Source organism: Herpailurus yagouaroundi, unplaced genomic scaffold (assembly GCF_014898765.1).
Source record: "Herpailurus yagouaroundi ecotype Mexico unplaced genomic scaffold, PumYag 160, whole genome shotgun sequence".
Lineage (NCBI taxonomy): Eukaryota > Metazoa > Chordata > Mammalia > Carnivora > Felidae > Herpailurus > Herpailurus yagouaroundi.
Genome location: NW_024412401.1, coordinates 5,103,982 through 5,125,270, shown reverse-complemented (window position 1 = coordinate 5,125,270; position 21,289 = coordinate 5,103,982). Strand labels below are relative to the sequence as shown.

Genomic DNA, 21,289 nt, shown 5'->3' with positions numbered 1-21,289 from the left:
AAGGAGAGACATTCTGACACACAGCATCACAGTAATGAAAGTAGCTCTGTTTTTCTAATATTGTATCTTGCCACTTCAGTTATGCTGCTAGTACAAGATTTCCCTTGTGTTGTTGTATATTTCTCCAGAAAAAGAATCAGTCTTCATAGAATATACAATTATTTTGTACAGGAATGTATAACTCATACCTAAGATCCAGTCTTCCCTGTTTATGTGCACTAGTGCAAAAATAATTGGCAAACACATCTTCCAGACCAAAAGATTCCAGCACCTTCAATTTGTTGGGCTAGAAGATGTTGAACCAGAGTTATAATAAACTTAAAAAAAATGTGTAATGTTCAAAATGGGTTTGTGATCAATCATAAAAGAAAAAAAATATTAGTACAGTTTCCCATGAGGTGTAATTTTTTTCCTAGGGTTTTAGCCAACTCCAGTATAGTATCTGTTCAAAGAGGGGGAAAATGCAAAAGGTTTTCATCCACCAAGCTTAACATATAACTACTATATGAAGACTTAAGCTATTGGATTTTCTGCCTGTTAATGTACAGCATGAACATTATGAACATGGAAAAAAAAGGTTATATTGGTTTAAAAGTGGATATGGAAAATTTAATGTGCTCAAGTGGGAACAATGGCATATTAAAAAAAACACTCATGACACAGATCTAATAATTCACTTGCCCCTGTAGGAGAAGGGTATCAGCTCTGATACTGGCTCATAGTTTATTTTTATATATACCCCTGGTCCCTGCAGTATACCCGGTGTGTGGGTTCCAGAGAAAAGAAAGAAAATAATCTGTAGGGAAATCAGCCTGGAAACCTTTCATTAAATACATTGTACTTTGTATTGTGTCATTCACAGAATCTTCAAGAAATAAAGAAAGGAAAAACCTGTTATCAGTCTGCATATGTGAAATATTATATTTGAATACTATCATTTGTTTTAAGATTAAGGCAGAGGCTGCAGACATATTAGTTATTATTCACTTACACCTGGTAGATAATGCAACAGGGATTTAAAAATTCTTTTTCCATTTCTAGTCCCCACCTTCCTGCCTGCCTCCCTCCCCCCAGACAATGGCAAAGATACTACTTAAAGCGGTGCTGGCTAAAATGTTTTCATGTTGGAAATGTTGCTTCTTTATAGAGGATTGGGGTGCTGAGGGTAATAAAATCAGTCTTAAAATTCTTGGGGGTGTTTATCTGTCATTTAGCAAAAGATACATTTCTAGGGAAAATTGGATAAAGTGTTAAATACGTTCTTCCATGAGAAAAATATACACGCTAGGGGTGTAACTATGAATAGTGACACCTTTATCAAGTTGAATGTCCTTTGGAGTAAGCCTTTGTCTTGTCATTATAGTTCATGTATTGCTGTTGGTGGGCCTTTAAAATCTGTAAACGTCTTATCTTTTTTGCTGACTATTCATGCAGGATACGCTAGGCAAGCCAACTGTGACACATATTCTGCCTATACTTGTAGCTGTCTCTTGGACGAAAATGAACACACATCTTAAACCTAAACCTTGGGTGCCATATTACAGTTTTTAACAGACTTCCAGAATAGCAGATATTAAGTTTGGTTTTAATTTCAGATACCTGGGAGCACATTGTCCTACACAGTCTGTTGAAAGATTTATTAATTCTGAGGTAGCTTGTGTTGAAAACCATATTTTAAGTATAGAGGGATATAAGCCTATCAGTCTCACCAGACTGGTAACTTTTTTCATACCTGTTAGACTCAGTGCCACCTCTTGGCCTCAGGACAGATACAGCACATTCCACTCCAGATTAGGTCACCTTGCTCAGAAAAAAAATATTGTATGAATTGGGGGAGGGATACAAAGCTTTTCAAGTGAATCAACCCCTGGGAGATTGGTTATCACAGTCACTGTGGGTAAGCTCCTAATTTGGAGGTAGTTGTTCCAGTGTTCACGTGGATCATTTCAGTTTTGGCTCTTTTCCTCCAAGTGCCTGTCTTTTGAGTTCTTAAGCCATAGACCAAATTAATTTAAAGATGTTGATGTCATATAGTACTTACGATTTGGAAATGCTTTCTGACTATGGATCATGAGGAAAGAAAAGTGTCTATTTTCAAGAGTGGATGACCTTTAGGGAGAGATTTCTTATTCCCACCATCTCTTTTTCACTTAAACAGAAGAGCACAACTAGCCCATCTCTGTCAACATTGAGGGTTGGCCCTGATCTTTAAGTGACAGTGGATGGGCGTCCCTGGTCCACTCTCCCATATCTCTGGATGACCAGTCTGTCACATTCTGAGATCTGGAGCTCACCTTCTAGATTTGACACAGTACTGTGTCAAGTGTCCTGCTGTTGAAGTGCTTCAGCGGGGAATGAGCTTTCTGTTTCTAGTCATGACTATTGGGTCTAACATTTATTTGAGGGCAAGTAATTCATTGAGCAAACCATTGGGCTGCATGCCCACCTGCAGCCCCTCTTTCCAGCTTCCTCCTTCTCAGGGGTTCCAGATTCAGGGATTTTTCCTAGAGCACTTCTTGGAGTCTGGAAATACCCTGCTGGGTGGTGCGCACTTCACAGCACCAGGGTTTTCTCAGGATCTCAGACAAGCTTGAATGGCAGTGAAGCTCCGTCCATGTTAATGTAGTAAGAGGTGGCACATTTGCTGCTAATTGAGTGCTTACTGCATCCTGCTCAGTGATTTACATGCATCATTGTTGAGTCTTCACATTAAGCTGGTGAAATGGAGACTACTTTTCTCCCATTTGCAGGTGGGGAAACTATGTCACTAGTAAGGGACAGCACTGGGATTTTCAGATCGAAGCCTGATCTTACTCTGAAGCCCATACCCCTTATTGTTGTACTGACAACACATCCTAAGCTGTGTGGCCTCTTTGAGCTCTGCTCCCCCTTCCCTTGGCTCTCACTCACTATAGAATGACTTCTTCCCAGCGCTTTGGGGCCAGTCTTCTCCTAGTCAGGTGACTGTTAGTCCTTCCTGGAGTGAGCTGCATTTTCCCTATCAGCAAAACAAGGGAGAGTGATTCTCTTACTTAACCTGTTGTTGTAAATAGATAATGAGGTAATGTCTCTGAAAGCACATGTTACTTATTGGTCATCTTCTTTCTGTCAGACACTGTACTAGAACCTCCAGCACAGCAGTGACATGGACAGACACAGTCCCTGCAAGCCCTTGTAAAGCTTGCAGACCTCTGGACACCACAAGACACTGAAGCAAAAAGTTACAAAATAGCATAACTGTGCACCTTATATTTAAACCATCCACAGATGTTAAACTGACTTCGAGTTTAAGTCATGGTCTGTACAGGTGCTGGACTTTTTCAGGGTCCTATTGGTAATTTTCAAAGAAAGCCCCTTGCTTTCTTTGGTGTCGCCTTTTTTCTTTTTTTTTTACCTAAATCCTCTAACATTGTTCTCCAGAGTTCTGCCCTCTGCCTGCTTCTCAGCTTTCTTTTTCCCTTTCTCCTTCTCTCCTCTCTGTGCCCCCATTTCTTAGTTCCCTACCTTTGCCTATTCTCCTTTCTACCATGCTCTGATTTCTGAACCCAGTTTAAATTTAATCCTTCTTCATATCCCACCTTGTCTTCACTGGCTTTAAGTCCTACCCCTCTTTTGATAAATATTTTTTTAAAACATTGAGCCCAATTTTACATTTATTTTTGCTTGTGTAGGCAATCTGCCTATTTCTCCAGTTAGAATGGAAGTTCTCTGAGGGTAGGGACCACTTCTTTGTCTCTCTAGTACCCATCCCAGGCACAAGTATGTTTTCAAATATTGAAGTAAATTTGATTTTCTCCTCTTCTTCTCTGAAACAGCTCATCCTTTTTTGTCTCTAACATTTTCTCTTCATGTTCAGTTGGCCCATTGAACCAAACACTACATATATCTCTCAACTCCTTTTTTCTAATTCTTAACTGTCTGCAGTGTCCTCATCCAGATTCCATTCCTTCCAGACACTCTCACAGCTCCCTATCAGTCACCATCTTCTAGGTAGGTGATCACCTTAGGAGAAGGTTCCCTGGTATCCCTGGTTACTGCCACTATTTGGTGTAAGTTCTTACCGACTTCCTTATCTAAATCACATAACTGGTCTTGTTACCTCTTTCCCTGAACCAGTAATCCATCTAAAACCTAGATCTGATCATGTCAGATCTTAAATGCCTTTGATAGCTACTAAAGTATTTACTAGTGAAATGATACTTTGGGATTTTTAAATTATCCATTGGAGGAGGGGAGGTTAAGGGGGTATTAGGGGGAGTATAGGTGAAATAAGACTGACCATGTCCTGATAATTGTTGAAGCTGATGGTGTGGCTTACATCACGTTGGTATATGTTTGAAAACTTCATTAATACAATTAAAAAATAAAACACAGAAAACTTTGTACAATATATAGATAATGTCTGAACTTCTTGGCAGAGCATGTAGTGCTCTCATACCTGTCTCCCCAGTGTCTCTTTTGGCTTCTGAGATCCCTCAACCCCATAGACTGACTCTGCAGCTCTCCCTGTCCTCAGCATTGATTAGAAAGCCTCAGCTCTATGAATAAATCCTCCCTTGACTACTTCATTAGCCTGATTGGGGTCTTCTCTACTTTTGGCTTCCATATCCCTTTGAAAGACCATCATTAAAAAGCCCATAATATTGCTTCTTTGTGTATTGCTGTGCTGCTTACCCTCAACTCATCACTGAGGACTGGCCAAACCAAGAAGGTTCCTTCCTACTGCCCCACTTCTAGTTTCAGGTCACCTGCTGCCTGCCTGTTGAGTGTTAGACGCTTAATGAATGCTTGAGATAGAATCTAGTAGTTACTTCTGGCCTGTAACATGGGGAGAATTCACCATCCAGCATTTGGGGCTAACTTTGGTAGTGGATTCCTTTCCTCTTCATTCCCAAGACCATCCCAGCCTCTTCCCAGGGAATGAAGTGTATATGCATATCCTTAAGAGGATGATAGGTAAACTGTACTGTACAAGTGCAAGGTACCCAAATGTTCATTAGCATGCCAAAATAAAACCCTTTGCCCAGATTTGACCAGCTTTTATCTCTTTTTAATTGTGGCTTTTAAAATTGTCAGGCTCTACATTTAGACTTATGAGATCTCCCTCCCTCTTTTTGGTCCACTTCATAAAACTGGGTGAGGGAGTTGTCTTTGTCACCTATGCTTTGTGGGAGGACATCTTCAGCCAGCCTTCTGCCAGAGCCCATTCTAAAGGCCCTACGGCTAGGCTCTAAGATGAGCAGAAGAATAACCCTTTTATCAACATTTACAATGTATTTCACTTATTTCTGGCCACTTAGTTATTCTAAACTCCAATACAACTGTGGAGCCCAGAGTTAAAAGTAGAAAATGTTTAAAAAATTTGAGAAATGAACTGATTTTTGTGGCCAGGAGAAGTGAAGACCAAGGTATGAGTTAATCACGGTTTCCAAACACATGAAATAATTTTACATGGAAGGTGGTGCCAGCTGTTAGCCATTTGAGTGAAAACAAACAAAAGGACTTAGGTTGCAGCTGGAGGGATTTTAGTTAGGTAGAAATTTTTCATTAAGTGGTTCTGGGTGGGAACTGGGTTCCCATCCCAGTAGATTGTTGATTTAGGTCCAGATTGGAGGGCAGTAAGGTGGATTTGAGGACTTTAAGCATCCTGAAAATTGGGCTTTGTGATTTAAAAAATCAGCAGCTGTGAATGCCCTCTGTGCGCAGTGCTTGTAGAATGAGGATTCCCTCCTTCCTCCCACCTTCCCCCAAGTTGAAAGAAATTAACCTCAATTAAAGAAAATAGTGATGGATGGCTACAGAGATAAATATGATATATCACACAGGAAAAACTACATTAAAAGAACATTAAAGTTGGGACAGAAAGCACTAAAAATGGAAAAATTCACAGTTAAGGTTGAAAACTGATAGTGTTTACATCTCTGCTAATATGTAGACCTAACAGGACACATTAAGAAATTATGCTTTGAGTATGCTCTGTTATGCTAAGAAGTTAGTTTTTTGACTTAACACTCAGCTTAATATACAGTTTCGTTGCCCAGCTTTAATTAAGGCATCGTCCATGAATGATTATAGCCCATGGAAAAAAACCTGTTACTTTTACCAGAAGAGTTTTTGTGTTTGTTTAAATATGAAGTTTTGGAGGGGGCCAGGTGGTGTTTCTGTGACTCTGTGCTTTGCTTTGCTTTTCCTTGTGTCTTTTTTCTTTTTTTTCTTTTCTTTCAAGATTTTATTTTTAAGTAATCTCTACACCCAGCATGGGGCTTGACTTTACAACTCCAAGGTCAAGTCACATATTCTACTGACTGAGCCAGTCAGGCACCCCAACTTCCTTTTTTTTTTAAATGTTTGTTTGTTTGTTTGTTTAATTTATTGGAGAGAAACAGAGTGTGAGCCGGGGAATGGCAATGAGAGAGGGAGACACAGAATCCGAAGCAGGCTCCAGGCCCTGAGCTGTCAGCACAGAGCATGACGTGGGGCTCAAATCCATGGACCGTGAGATCATGACCTGACCCGAAGTCGGCTGCTTAACCAGCTGAGCCACCCAGGCACCCCTGGGCAAGCCTATTTTAGCTTTTCTAAAGTCAAGAATTTCTTTTGTAAAGCAATGAGGTTTTTTTTACTAAAATATTAATAATAACTTATGAACAGTTTTAATAATTTTGAGTGATATATATAATTTGTATGTATTGAAAATAAAATTTAGCTTTTATCCCTTTGCTCTAGGAGTGGTTTTTTACTGCTCAAAAATAGATCTAAAATTTCGTTATGTATTTTTTAAACAAATTACTGCATTGTAACAGCCATAATCAGAATCAAATCCAGTCACATTTTTAATTTACATCACATTGTGATACTAGAAAATCATCTTTCTGTAAACCTCTTACCTAATAAGATTTATCTGCTTACTGTGGTTTTTTGTGTGTATGTACATGTGTGTTCACTGTACTCAAAGGGGTCTGGAATAGCATGGTTTCGATGTAGGGTATAGAGTAAATATTTGTGTAGGGTAGAGCTTGAAGAGTACAAAACTTAATCAGTCTTTAGCTTCTCCATCCCTTCCCCTGACTCTGAAGAGTTGCTACCTTTGCCTGTACTAAGAACCAAAATAACAAAATACTACCTTCCCAAAACCCTAGCATGTATGCTAATGCTAAGTTTTATATGCTTCCTGAAGAGGATGAATCTCTCTCTCCCCTCCCCCCCTCGCCCCCTCCTCTTCTTGCTCTCTCTTTCCATTTTGGGGGGAATTTTGAGTTCCTTCATTGACCACAAGCTTATTTGTGGAATGGGACAGTGAAAATTAACTATTTCTGAAATCACTGAGCTATGAAGAACAAATTAAATTTAACAAATTTAGTTACTAATTCTTAAAATTTTGTTTTTGATGCAGAAAGAGAATTTGCTTTTTATTAAAAAAGTATATATAGGTAAATAAAATCATACCAACTTGTATAATCTACATTAATAAAATAGCAGATGGGTTAAAAGTGTTTCATTAGTAATTTTAAGGAAGGAAATATGAACCTCAATTGTTATAGAAGTTTTCTATTTTTCTTATTGAGTCAAATGAAATTGCCCTAAGTGAAATGATTATTAGCCAGTAGAATTTATTGCATACTGACCTGGGTAATATCAATTTGGGTTCATGACAGGGATATACTCATGGTCTCTTGTCACAGATTTTTAGGTTGATTTTCTTCCTAGATAAATGAGTTTTGTTTCCAGTTAATTAAAAGAAAAAGCTCAGGAAGCTAAACATTCAGAGTGAGAGAGAGAGAGAGTTAGTTGAAAATAAAAAATGAAACCACTTTCTGGTGGTTTCTTTAGGACACCATGCAGTCTCTGTTTCTTAGTACAGAAAATAAAACCTGTAAGCCTATTTGGGGTTTTAAATGTGATATAAATGTAACATATCATCATAAGTATGCAAACATGTCTTAAAACACGGTTTTGTATGGAAGCAATTACTGGCAGTGAGTGAGCTACACACCCCAAGAATGGGTTGGGGCCAAATAATCGCACGTTTCTAAACAATTACTTTTGTGTGGGTGGGAGAGCAAGGTTAAGTTTTATTAGGAATTAATCCTAGCTCTTACTTTACTTCTGATCACATACTTGGTAACCCAAATAAATAAGAGATTTCATGTTAGGAATAGGTTATTTTTTTTCTCTTGGTAAAGTCTTCCAGTGAGGAGTGATTAGTTTTTGTAGAAGGAGGACATGATGTATGTAAATATGAACATGACCAAATGCACGTATAGTTTGGTAGTTTTCAGACTTTGGGCCTTGTAATGGTTAAAAATATTGCTGCCTTTGTGACGTGATACTTGAGCATTCTTTAGCTGGGTGTGTTGTGTTCATCTTTAACAGATTTAATGGGAACTATGAAGGTTAGATCTTATCATCTGGAAGTAACAGGCTCTGCAATTTTCTCCCAACTCACCACTAGCTTGGAAAAGACCCTGGTGACAGGTGTCTCCTTTCTGTTCTCTTCATCCTGTGTGTTTTGTTCTCTATAATTATGAAGTTATCAAGGTGATTTTGAAGTGATTATGAAGTTATCAAGGTGATTTTGCATTGTAATATTTGAGTGGGTGGCATGGATCTTTTTATTTATTTCATTTTTAAATTAAAGAAATTTGGATCTTAAAAAATTAAAGTGAAGAAACTTAATTTTTATAAAAATGATTTTGTCTGCCAACCAATTCTCTGGAGCCCTTTGGACCTCAGTGATACTAAGTTTAGACAGATCTCTTTTCTCAGGCCAGTGTCATCATAGCTCCCAAGCCAGAGAGCTGTTTTGGGATAGGCCACAGGTTGAGCAGCCAGCTAAGCAGCAAAGGGACTAGCAGCCCCTTTAACTGTTATCAGAACACTGTATTGACGAGTGAGGCTTGGTCAAGTTACTTAACCTTTTTTCCTTGATTTTCTATTATGTAGACTAGAAATGATAATATCTGACTTTGATCTCATAGGGATGCTTCAATCCATTAAAGTCATTAAAGCACTTTAAGGTATAAGGCACTAGATATAAGGCATCTTCATTATTGTTATCATTACTGTTACTGCATTACAGTGCCATATACAAAGGGGGGCTTTTTTAATGCTAGAGACTCAGAATGAGCTCTATGGATTTAGTAGTTGGCAGGGGACATTAAGAGGTCAGGTTACCTGTCTTCCTACTCTTGAGGCCAGTTTCTGTTCCTCACTGTCTCTGTTAGTTTGTAAGCAAAAAGCAACGTATATTATTTGCTTGAAAATTGAAAAAGAAAATTGAGGGAAATGGGAGATGGCTGTAGTCTACCTTGAATTATTTTTCCTAGGAGCTGCTGTTGGTATGGAGCTTCCTAGAGTGTATACTCTGTTGGTTCCCTTTCTGTGGCTTGCATATTCAAGAGTTTTAAAGGGGGTCGTGGGCTTTTTGATGCATCCTCATTTACAACTTTCATTCTGTTGTTTTTGTTTGTTTGTTTGTTTGTTTTTTAGAATACCATTTCTCTAAGGAAGAAGAAAGGTTGAGGGTAGGGTGGTTAAAGATCTTTAAATGTTTTTGGGTAGTGTTTAAAGGCATTTTTTACAAGATGATTAGTTTCCTAGATCAGCCCCTTCTGGCATTTTGTCTTGAATTCTTCCTCACACCTCATATAATATTCCAGAAGGAGATGCACTTCCATATGGCCTTGGCTGGCACCAACTTGATGATGTCCTTCAGAAAATAGAAGATCAACTCTCCTCTCCCAGAGTGAAGTTTGCTTCCTGGAGTGCAGGTTCTTTGGATCTTAAGGTGTTACTTTTCTAAAATAATCTACCCTGTCCTTTGTCTTAATTTTATGAAACTAATGAGGGTGACTATATTGATTCTTCTTGGTTAAGAGATTTTGCTACTTTCTATGTTTATTCTTTTTAATTTTTGATACATACTCTTGAGTACAATGATGTATTTTGCTTCTACTACCTTGTTTCTGGACTGAATATTCTTGTGCAACATACACATGTAACTTGATGACATGTCCAGTTTGTAAAGCACTTGTTCTTCAAATATAGTGCTTTGTAGCTAGATGAAGCGTAAGAGAGCTAAGTGCTGTGGTGTTAAATACAAGGTAATTCTGTTCATCAAAAAAAGCTTTACAAGAGAGCCTACAGAAACAACTGCAAGTACTAAAGAATTAAGAAGTGCTGAAATAAATATGGATGGGTCAAAACAATTCATCATTTATTTGGTTTTCTAACTTTTCTTCATTTACTAGAATCCTAAAGTTACAAAGCATATTGCTTTTAAATACGAGTAGAGTGATAGGCTTTTCCAAGTCTCCTCTGTCCCCCAAGTATTTAATGTGTAACAGTGGAATTGCTGGTATTGATTTGTTTGTATGGAAAATCTTAATGAGATCATAGTTTTGTATTTAAAAATCACTTTTGGGGACCAGGAGTAAGAATACAATTACATGAGGGGCGCCTGGGTGGCGCAGTCGGTTAAGCGTCCGACTTCAGCCAGGTCACGATCTCGCGGTCGGTGAGTTCGAGCCCCGCGTCAGGCTCTGGGCTGATGGCTCGGAGCCTGGAGCCTGTTTCCGATTCTGTGTCTCCCTCTCTCTCTGCCCCTCCCCCGTTCATGCTCTGTCTCTCTGTCCCAAAAATAAATAAACGTTGAAAAAAAAAATTAAAAAAAAAAAAAGAATACAATTACATGAAATTGGGATTGTTGTGGAAAATGAGGGACATGTGGTATAATACTAGTTTTTCAGAATCAAGAGTAAAATAAGTGAAATTCCTTTTAAACTGAAGCTAGCTATTGCTACCTCTATACCTGAAATATTTTCTTCTTCTTTATCTATTTATACCCACATGTGAAAATTCTTAGGTGTGGATCATGGCTGACAAAACTTTTATGTTCAATATTACGTATTTTTCTAAAGAGATATGCAGCACCCATTATTTTTCCTTCAGCTATTTCTTTCCTTCCCAAATTTCATATCATAATTTCATCTTCCATCCGACTCTAAATAGAATTTAAAGTAATTTGCTATGCCACCTTTTCCTTTGTGGTTAAATACACCTCCTAGGGAGTTCACAAATGACCTAAATGGACTAATGTGATTTTTATATATTTCCTGAGTAGTCAAACTGGGTCATCCTTGGAGATGCCCCAGAACTGGTGGGGCTGTAGGAGTGGATGGGCATGAAGCAGATAGTTCTGTGGTTATCAGGGATTCCCTAGTATTCATATGCCTATAGTTGATAGCCAGGGTTGGGTTCATCTTGATTTGTACTGTTACTCAACCATTTTTTCCACTATTAGGGCCTAAGGAGTCTTTTTAGACATTGTGTCCTAATCTTTGTCCTCTCCCCACTCCCACTACTCATAAAATCCTAATGAATATGGTTTTGTTGGGTAGGGTAGAACTTTGGAGGACCATAAACTACTGCAATATCTATAATATTTTTCTTCTGTTGAGAATGCATGATTTAGGACCACAACTTGGATGTACATTTTTTCCCTCCTTTATTGAGATATAATTGACTTATATAATTTTAAGGTGTACAATGTACTAATTTGTTACAGGTATATATTGAGAAATGAATACCACAGTAGGGTTAAACAGATAATTAGCTTTGTGTATATGTGTGTGTGTGTGTGTGTGTGTGTGTGTGTGTGTGTGTGTAGAATGTACAGATTATTTAACAACTTGGCTATTTATATTCTAGCCAATGGTGAGTACGTTTTTGGAGACTCAGTAGTGAGTACAGCTATGGTAGTTTGGTGGTAATTACTAGTCACCTTGAGAGGTTACATTCAATTTGTCTTTTCAGCCTTAGTTTTAATATGAAGATGAGTACTTGGTGGTATGCTTAGATAGGCTTTGTTAGGACATTCTCCTGTCCTGCCTTCCCCCCATTTACACATTTTTCTTATTATAAAAGCAGTACATTTTCATTGCAAATGAAATTCAGAAGATACTTAGCTCATAGAATTTCTTCAAAAATGGAGCTGTTTTATTATGGTTTTGTACTTCTAGTTTTATATGTGATTATGGAATGCTTTCACAGATTTAAAAATGGAACAGTAAAACTGAATTATGTATAAATGTCATGGTTAAGAATGGTTGTTCTCCTGATGATTTGTTTTCAAGCTGTGTTTATTAGTATTTGATTCACATTGATACTGGTAATTCCTTTTCAGTTTGAAACCATACTTACATTCTATCAAGATGATAGGATTTCAGAGGAAAAAAATTAGGAAAAAATCTATCTGATGGTTTTTCTGGCCCTGAAGTCTTAGAAATAACTATATTTTTCCATTGAAATCCTTTCTAACATCTATACAGAAAACACACCCTGAGTAAAATAAGCTTCAGGTGTGGTCCTTGACTTCTCTCTGAAAAAAAAAAAACCTTTTCATAACCAAGTACAAAATAATATTAAAGGCAGTTAACTAAATAAGTCTCAGTTCCAACTAAGATTCTTGCATGAAAATCACATCTTCTGTATTATTGAAGTGTGAGATTATAGCCAGCTGTGGTAACCTATAATCCATTTCTCTACATTGCTTTTTGGTGTGAACTGAAAACTATTATCATGAAGTGAAGTTTTATAACCCATCTTAGTTGATTCAGTTTCCTGGAATTTATCACTAATATAATCAGAACACATTCCCTTAGGAATTTGTGTTTATACCAAAAATATACACTCCGACCCTGGAATATTTTTCTTCTTCCCCCCCATTCAAATGAAAGATAAATAGTATTTTTTTTTTAAAGGTATATTTGTTACATCTGTAAGTGTAAGTAAAACCAATAGATTCATTAAAGATTCTGATTATGATAATAAAATTCATTGATAGATTTTGCTTCAGTTGCATATTAAATTAGCAGATGTCACATACTGGGCAATTAGAAATGCTATTAATTCTCAGGTAGGAATACTAACTTGAAAATTTCAGATGACTTTTGTGCAAAATAATGGCAGAATAATGCCCCCCTGCCCCCACCACCATGTCCAACTGTTAAGAAATTGTGAATGTTACCTGCAAGGGACTTTGCAGTTAAAGGGTTAAAGACCTTGAGATAGGGATTGCATCCTGGATTATCCTGGTGGACGCAGTCATCACATGAATCATTAAAAGAGTCTTAACTTGCTGTGGTCAGAGATGTAGAGGTGGCTATACAGGAATGGCCAAATAGATACATTGCTGGCTTTGAAGATGGGGGAAGGAGGCCTCCCTGAGCTCAAGGAACGAAGTACCCTGGAGCCTCCAAAAAGGAACAAAACCCTACTAGCATTTTTATTTTAGTCCATGGAGTCTTGTGTTGGGCTACTGACCAACAGAATTGTAAAAAAGTAAGTTTTTGTTTTTTAAGTCACTATAAAGTAGTGGTAATTTATTATGACCACCATCGAAAGCTATCATTCCAATCTTTATGCTTATAATTTATTGAATAAAATTATTACTGAAATCTGAAAACTATGAAGGAACAAAAGCTATTTGGTAACATGGATAATACTGACCAATTTGTAGGACTTCCTTATATATGGATTGGTACAATTCCAATTCATTTTGCTTTTTTTTTTTTTTTTCTTTGAGAGAGCATGTGTGTGTGTGAGCTGGGGAGGGGCAGGGAGAGAGAGAGAGAAAGAAAGAGAGAGAGAAAATCTTAAGCAGGCTCCACGTCCAGGGCAGAGCCCAACGAACTACATGGGGGTTGGTCTCATCACTCTGAGGTCATGACCTGAGCCAACGAGTCCTACACTTAACCAACTGAGCAAACCAGGTGTCACAGTTCATTTTGCTCTTAAATAACAATGAATTGTTTGTCTTTGCAACTGTTATTTTTTCCCTAGTGCTATAATTGTATGAGGACACATAGTAGACATTCAGTAAATGTTCAGAACAGTAAAATTACATGGTCAAAATTTGCATTAGTTGTTAATGTTGGAGTTTGAGAAAGGGGCTTGAAGAAAACTAGGAATATAAATGCTTGTGTTAGGTTTGAAGAAATGTCTCCAGGCTTTTGACAAATGCACCTCACATTTCTGTCTCGTTTGACAATTGTCAAGGAATTATTTAAGGGCTTATTGGAGTCAAATCCCAGGGTATACCAGGGCTCATTTCTGTCTTGATAAACGGGCCCCAGTGGTAGCCAGGTTACAGTGGCTGTGAGGAGCCTTAATCTTTCAGATAATGGTTTTTTATTAAATTAGTTGTAAAATGACAAGTTTTAAGATATAGCAAGAGATTTAAGATCAACATAAATACATACAATAAAACAGGTAAACCTACATTTATTTATTTATTTTTTAATATTTTGAGAGAGAACAAGCATGAGCTGATGAGGGGTAAACAGAGAGAAGGAGAGAGAGAGAATCCCAAGCAAGCTCTTGCTGTCCGTGCAGAGCCCAATGTGGGGGCATGAACTCATGAACCATGAGATCACAGCTTGAGCTGAAATCAAGAGACGCTTAACTGACTGAACCACCCAGGCACCCCGACCTACATACTTCTTAATTGCTTTTAAGCTGCCTCTCTACTTTCACTGGCTAATACGTTAGGATATTCAGTCAGAAATATTTGTTGTAGCTGCACTGGGAATATAGGTCTGCTATGATAGTGCTTGTTGACCCATAGGGAAGTTAGACCTTAAATAATTACAAGTGCTGAGAATAAGGACAGGGTGCTATAGGAAGAGATAATAACCTACTCTAGTCCAGGTAAAGAAACTGTCTCTGAGGGCATCTCTGCAGGTTCAGGAAGGAGAAAAGGAAAGGGATTAAAGCAATGAGAGAATGGCTGGGGCACACAGAAAATCTGGGTCATTGTGAAGGGTCAAAAGATAGAGATGCACAGGTTGGCAGATGTCAGATCTTGTAGGGTCCTGTTAAAGGATTTTGGAAAAACCAGCTATAATTTGGAGGAGAATGGTTTGGATGGGAGAAAAAGTAAATTCAAGAGAAGCTGAGGTTGGAGTCTATTTTAACTATCAAAAGATGTAGTCTGTTCTAGGGTGGTAGACATGGGGATGGAGAGTAGATTAATCCAGAGATTATTTAGGAGATAAACTAGAAGCCATTTGGAGATTGCATGTGAGTTTTCAGAGGGGGTGGGGAGAGATTGTTATGGAACTAAAATAATCCTGCCAACAAAAAGGACACCTTCTTACTGACTTACAAGAGAGAGAAAGAACACAATTTATTATTGAGTAGACATTAACAGATTTACATGCATGTAGGATAACACAAAGTGACTATAAAGTTGGGACAAAATCTCACAGTTTGTATACATCAAAGCAGAACAAAGTATATCACTGTCTCATCTTCTCGAGAGAAAAGGAGCTTCTCCTTGTGAGAGTGTTCTGTACATCTCATGAGAAACACTTGAGCTAATTCTAGTGGTTTGTTTTTACATATTGAGGTGATCTGGCATGTGACCTTGGAGTTATCTCTGCAATGAAAACTGGAGAGTGGACTTAATCCCTAGAGATTTACCTCTGTTCTAATGGTTAATGTAAAGACTGAGATTCACTATAGCTCCAAGAAAATGCTCTTAAGAAAATGGGAAAAGATAAAATAGTCCATCCCTTTGGACTTTGTAAATGGAAAAAAGTTATTTTCCAAGGACTCAGAGGTCAATGGTGCTATTTAATAAGTTCAATTCTGGAGAAGGAGCAAATTTGAGGAGTCCTAGGGCAGCATTTGTGGAAGTTCTTTTTGAAGTTCCTGTTAGGCATTCTCTTGGAAATGATAGGTAGACAGTTGAGTACGTTTGCAGTGTAGAAGAGCAGTCTAAGCTGAAGGTAGGGATTTTGGTGGCCATCAAAGTTCAGTTGATAACTTAAGCCTGGGAGTACACTGGATTGCCTAGAGAAATGGGAGGTTGGGTGAGGAAGAAAAGAGGAAGTCATGTCTTTTCTTGTCTAATCATGGAGTTAACATAAGTAGATTACCCTAAAAGATTACCTCTGAAGACCTAATCGTAGCAATGGTCAACATTCTCATTTTTTGTTTACTTTTTCTAGGGAATGTAGCTGAAAATTTAGGTCACACGCTCTTGTAACCTAGAATTTTGCTCTTATTTTAACTTATTTTTGAGAGAGAGAGAGAGAGAGAAAGAGAGAGTGAGTGCAAGCAGGGGAAGGGCAGAGAGAGCAGGCAGAGGACCTGAAGTGGGCACTGTGCTGATAGGAGAGAGCCTGATATGAGGCTTGAACTCACGAACTGTGAGATCATGACCTGAGCTGAAGTCAGATGTTTAACTGACTGAACCACCCAGGCATCCCTAGAATTCTGCCTTTTATACACTGTACATTGTCTTCCAGTTTCTTAGGTCTCCTCTTTACTCCTTTTCCTGCGCCCCTGTATATTCTGAACCACCCTCTCCTTTTGGGTCAGTGTGCTTTTGCATGCTGTCTTTGTCTCTCTTTTTGAACTGTTGCTTATTTGGAAATGTTTTCAGTTTCCACATGTAACTTTTAGATGTTTATTCCCTTTCACGGAGTGAGGTATACTTTTACTGTTCATTCATTGGATCTGGTATATGCCAGGTTTTGAGGCCACAGCACAGATCTTTGCTCTCTCATGAGGGTGGGTGAAATGAAGAGAATGGCTTTTGTGCAGATGGAAATAGGATGAAGGGAGAACTTGTCTTGTTGGGAAGACATACAGCTGATCCTTGAATAACGTGGTTTGGACCTTGCAGGTTCACTTACATGCACATTTGTTTTGATAAATCAGTGTTGTGAATGTATTTTTTCTTTCTTATGATTTTCTTAATAACATTTTCTTTTCTCTAGCTTAGTAATATTTTCTTTATTGTAAGGATACAGTATTTAATACATATAACATACAAAATATGTGTTGACTTTTTATGTTATTGGGAAGGCTTCTGGTCAATAGTAGTGTAGTTTGGGAAGAGTCAGAATTTATACACAGATTTTCTACTGCAAGGAGAGTGGAGCAGTTGGCATCTATAACCCCCACATTGTTCAAGGGTAGACTGTACGTGACAATGGAACCCAAGTGCTTCTTGGGTAGATGCATTTAATAATGCTCTCAGTGAAGTAGTTGTTGCATATTGAAAAAGAGTGGTTTTTTTTTTTTTTTTTGTACCTGTAATGGAAGGCAAATTGGAAAATGAAATACAGGGGAAAATATTCTCCTATTAATATTTGCAAAAATATTTTGATCTAGACTAAAATAGAGACCATTTTTGCCCATTTATCTTATTGGACAGCTCGGTCTGTAAGTATGTTGTGTTGGGGGCAACTTTCCTGAATAGCATATTGGTAAATCCTGTACTCGTTGGAAAAGGCAGTGGTTCCTTATTGAGAGATACTTTTGCCACCTGGGGTTTGGCAAATAGAAAAGCAGGTGGAGGTGGCATTCAGGGGCATGTTTTTATTTTATGAAGGGTAGTGGCTGTGAACTGAAATACAAACAAACAAGAGTGGGCAGTGATGACTTAGACAAAGATTTTTACCAACTGTCAGCATGAGATATTCAGTAGACTAACTGTTTTAATGGATTTATTTTAGACAGTTTTTCTGCTATGAAAGTGTCGGTTAATAATTCACCCTTCCTTAGAGGCTGAGGAAGCAATCACATGCTGTAATCCGGCACTTTTGGGGCCTGTCGTTTTGCTGGAGCTCATCTTGGCCGGAGCGCTGTGCCTTGTTGGTTGTGACACAAGTGCCAAGTGTCTGCACTTTGACAAATGGAGGCTTGGGAGATCTAAATAAGGGACGGTTAGAGTGATTCACTTCAAGTGGCATCTGGAGTAATGGATTACTGTAACTATTCATCTCCACATCGAGAAGAATAGAGCTATATGTATTTTCCAAAAAGTTTATTTTGAAGTAGGGTGGTGTTCTATATGGGGGAGAGTGTGGTAGCGGGAAGACATTATTTTCTATGGAATATTTGTGAAGCTTTAGAGAAGAGGCAAACTGGACTTACTGATTGATACCTTGGATATGTTTTTATCGTCTAGCTAAGTATTGGATGCAGATGTACCTGTAAGACTTACCCTTTGGCAGTGTGAATGTTAAGGTTAGAAACTTTGAGCCTGTTACCCATACAAATTGTCACACAATTCGTTTTGATGCAATAGTGAACATAACTCCACTGCAGATTTCAGTACTATTTATGTGAATTTTATTTCCCTATTTAGTCACTGAATCATATTGTGGTGTTGGCATGGTAAGTTTTGTAATTTGCTTTCTTGTATGAAGAGTGCTTTTCTTCTACCGAGTGTTCACTTCTGCATACTTTTTTAGTTAGGCATTATGTCATTACAAAGATTTACAGTTATTTAATAATGATTTATTGTAGTAATTTATTCTGCCAGCTGTGGTACATTTTCAGTGGAATTTGTAAATCAGATTTATATAGAAATTTACCAGGACATGCATTTCAGGATTTAATAAAACATACTCTTAAAATCTTTCCAAGTAGGTACTTTTATGCTAACACATTTGGGTTTAAGCTTTACTTTAACAACCTCTGTTAATGTTCAAACTCTGCTGTGTCTGTCCCACAACCATTGAAAGAGGAGTCTGTGAGATCTGTTAAAATAAAGTACGTAGTTTCAGGTCATCCACTTTGCTTCCTGACCATTAGTGTCATGTAATATTTGACCTGGGGTGTTCACGTGATGTTAAGGGACAAGGAAACTTCCTAACATTAGGCTCTCTGCAGTTTCATACATTTTAATCACGATTACAATGTATATGCAGAATCATAACAGAGAGTGGATCTAGTAGGTTATGTTCACGTCGAAGTGTTCAGTGTCAGATTTTCTCCCCCTGTTTCAGAGCTCACTGGCCACTGACCATGTGGAAGACATTTAGCTTTGGCAGACTTGCCAGCTCACACTCCTCCTGCAACGTCTTTGTTATGGTTCAGATATGGCAAGATATTAGGCTTTCTTTTTTCTTTCCCTTTTTAAAAAAGATCGTTGAGACTTTGTTTGTTTACTCGATGGTATGGATGTGTTTAGAGAAGGATAGAAAAGAAGGAAAGTGTACAGATTACTTTATGACTTGTAATTTTTTTCAACCTGGTGATTTGAGAGGCTGTCTTTGAAATGCATGATTGCCAAGTAATTTGTAAAAATGACTTGTTCTCTGAGACTACATGAGAATTTTAGTTCTAAGATGAAACTGCTAATTCACAGCTTCAGTCAGCTGGTTGTTTTGTCTCCAGCAGCATGAAACATCTCATTTGACTTACTGCTGCCCCCCAAACACATTGACTTCATCGATCAGTTGTTTTAATATTGTGAAGACACAGTCTTTAATGTGCCTGGAAGCTGCAATTTCAGGTGATACTTAATTGTATTTAAAGCAGTACACTTGGCACTATCTATCTAAGATGGAAGTGCATTCATTTGAAAACACCGCACCCTCCTATTTTTCCTAGTAGTTTATTTGTTTATCACGTTCAGGCATGAGTTAAACAGAATGTAACAAAACAAAAAGAGCCAAAACAACTTAACCTCTGAAATGTTAATTCCTTTCCATTTAGGGTTTTTGTTTGTTTTTTGTTTTATTGTGGTGTGGTTTTTTTTTCCCCCAACAAAATGTGACAAAATAAAAAGTTTGTCATCTGTTGTCTTATTTCTTAATAGATCTAATTTTTAAAAATTCTTAGAAATACCACACAACAGTTAATAACTTGTTTTCATATAGACATGTGTCATAGTGCATTACATTTAGATCTTTTAGTGATCTCAGACTAGAAACAATCTTACCATAAATTCATTAAAAAATATATATAGATATACACACATACATAGTATGGTGCTTGAGAGTTACTCTTGATTGAGTTAATATTTCTAGAAAAATTGTTATGATTTTTCTGTGATTACTTGTATGCTGTCTGGACAAATGACTCCTTAGTATTTGATATTTATCTTCATTTTGAGAAAAATAAATCTGTAGTACAAGGGAAACTAAGAGATGGGGGATGTCTGGAAAGAGAACAGAAATGGACTTTCCTTGAGAGATTTCATTGCTGATCTCTTAGATGTGCTGCATTTTCCTTGAAGGCATTTGCCACTTTTATGCTAAAGAGACCTCAGAGGAAGATTGAGCTCTGCTCTTTCTCACAGAGCACTGCAGTGCTCACAATGTACTAGGTATCTTTACCAAGTTTAAATGCAAAGGGAAAGAATATTTTACCAGTGAGTTCATAGTTCTGGATTTAATTTTGACCTTATCGGTGTTTTAAACTTTTTCTTTTGGGGTTACCTGAGAAAACTTTAAAAATGATAACAAATTGGAACTTAAGAAGGCTCATAGTTCAGGGATGGCAAATATGTTTCATCTTGTGGGTGAATTTTGACTGACTGGAGGGGAGTACTTTGAGAGGGTGAGGTGGGTGAGGGGGATAAAAATGTTTTGTCCTCAATTAGCAATGCTTGCCATAGTTACTGGGTTAACAGTCAATGGAATCGTGGCCTGAATTTCACTCCCTAGTATATAAACCCCTGAAAGGTACTGTAATTCTTCATTTATTCATCATGTGTTCATACATTCAACCAATCTTAAACATCCCTGAATATAAGGCAGTGTGCCAAACATGGTAAGAATGTAGAAGTGGAACAGATGTGAGTTTAAGTCTTAATGGGTGGGAGCCTTACGTGTTCATTAACAAAAATGTGAAATGTGGTAGGCAGCAATTTTGGAGAGACTATTATGGTCCAAATCAGAAATACTGAGTTCTAAGCAAGAGGGGTATTCAGTTGCAGAAATCTGGCAGTTTCTAAAGCTTCTTTGAGAGATAACTTATATTTACTGATTAGGTATGCTGGCATTCTGGAGGGATACCCATGCCCATTTGTCATGGATAGATGATTGCCTTGTCAAATGTGTAGCCTCTATGTGACATTTTGATGGTGAAAGGCAAATGTAGAGGTGCTATAAGGGAAATATCAGTCTGTAGGTGAGTGGTGACACCATATGCTGTTGGATGAGATGTGAACCAGAAATACATGGTAGAATCAAGGATAGAGCATAATTTTAGTGTTTACGCATTTAATAACTTCCAAATATCTTTAGGTAGAAATATTTTAACTCTATAGTACATATATGTGCAAAATACCAAATTATATATAATGCATAGATTAAGTATTAGTCTTAGGAGGTCCCTCCACCATTTTTTAACTGGAAGTCTTCAAATTATCTGACTCCTTCTTTTCTCTGAAAGTTGAAATTTATTAAGCATCAATTTTAAGATTTTTTAAAAAACAAAACAACTAAATTGTGTTTTTGTTTCTCACTGTCACTTAGTTTAG

The 21,289-nt window shown here is 37.6% G+C and overlaps 1 protein-coding gene and 1 long non-coding RNA gene across 17 annotated transcripts in view; one reads left to right on the top strand and one right to left on the bottom strand.

Moving 5' to 3' along the window:
• Positions 1–21,289, top strand: part of BNC2 (basonuclin zinc finger protein 2) — a 439,476-nt gene that overhangs the window by 100,031 nt on the left and 318,156 nt on the right. The gene's annotated exons all lie outside the window — the stretch shown is intronic.
• The window catches only part of LOC121034490 (uncharacterized), a 43,394-nt gene that overhangs the window by 1,407 nt on the left and 20,698 nt on the right, over positions 1–21,289 (bottom strand). The window contains exons 3-4 of one of the 3 annotated variants that reach the window (XR_005792460.1): positions 2,911–2,998; positions 1,733–1,800 (exon numbers count right to left, since the gene is read on the bottom strand). This is a non-coding gene — a long non-coding RNA (uncharacterized LOC121034490). Of the gene's footprint in view, positions 1–1,540; positions 2,999–15,368; positions 15,856–21,289 lie in introns of those variants that run through there. The other 2 variants (XR_005792458.1, XR_005792459.1) reach the window with 2 other exon arrangements.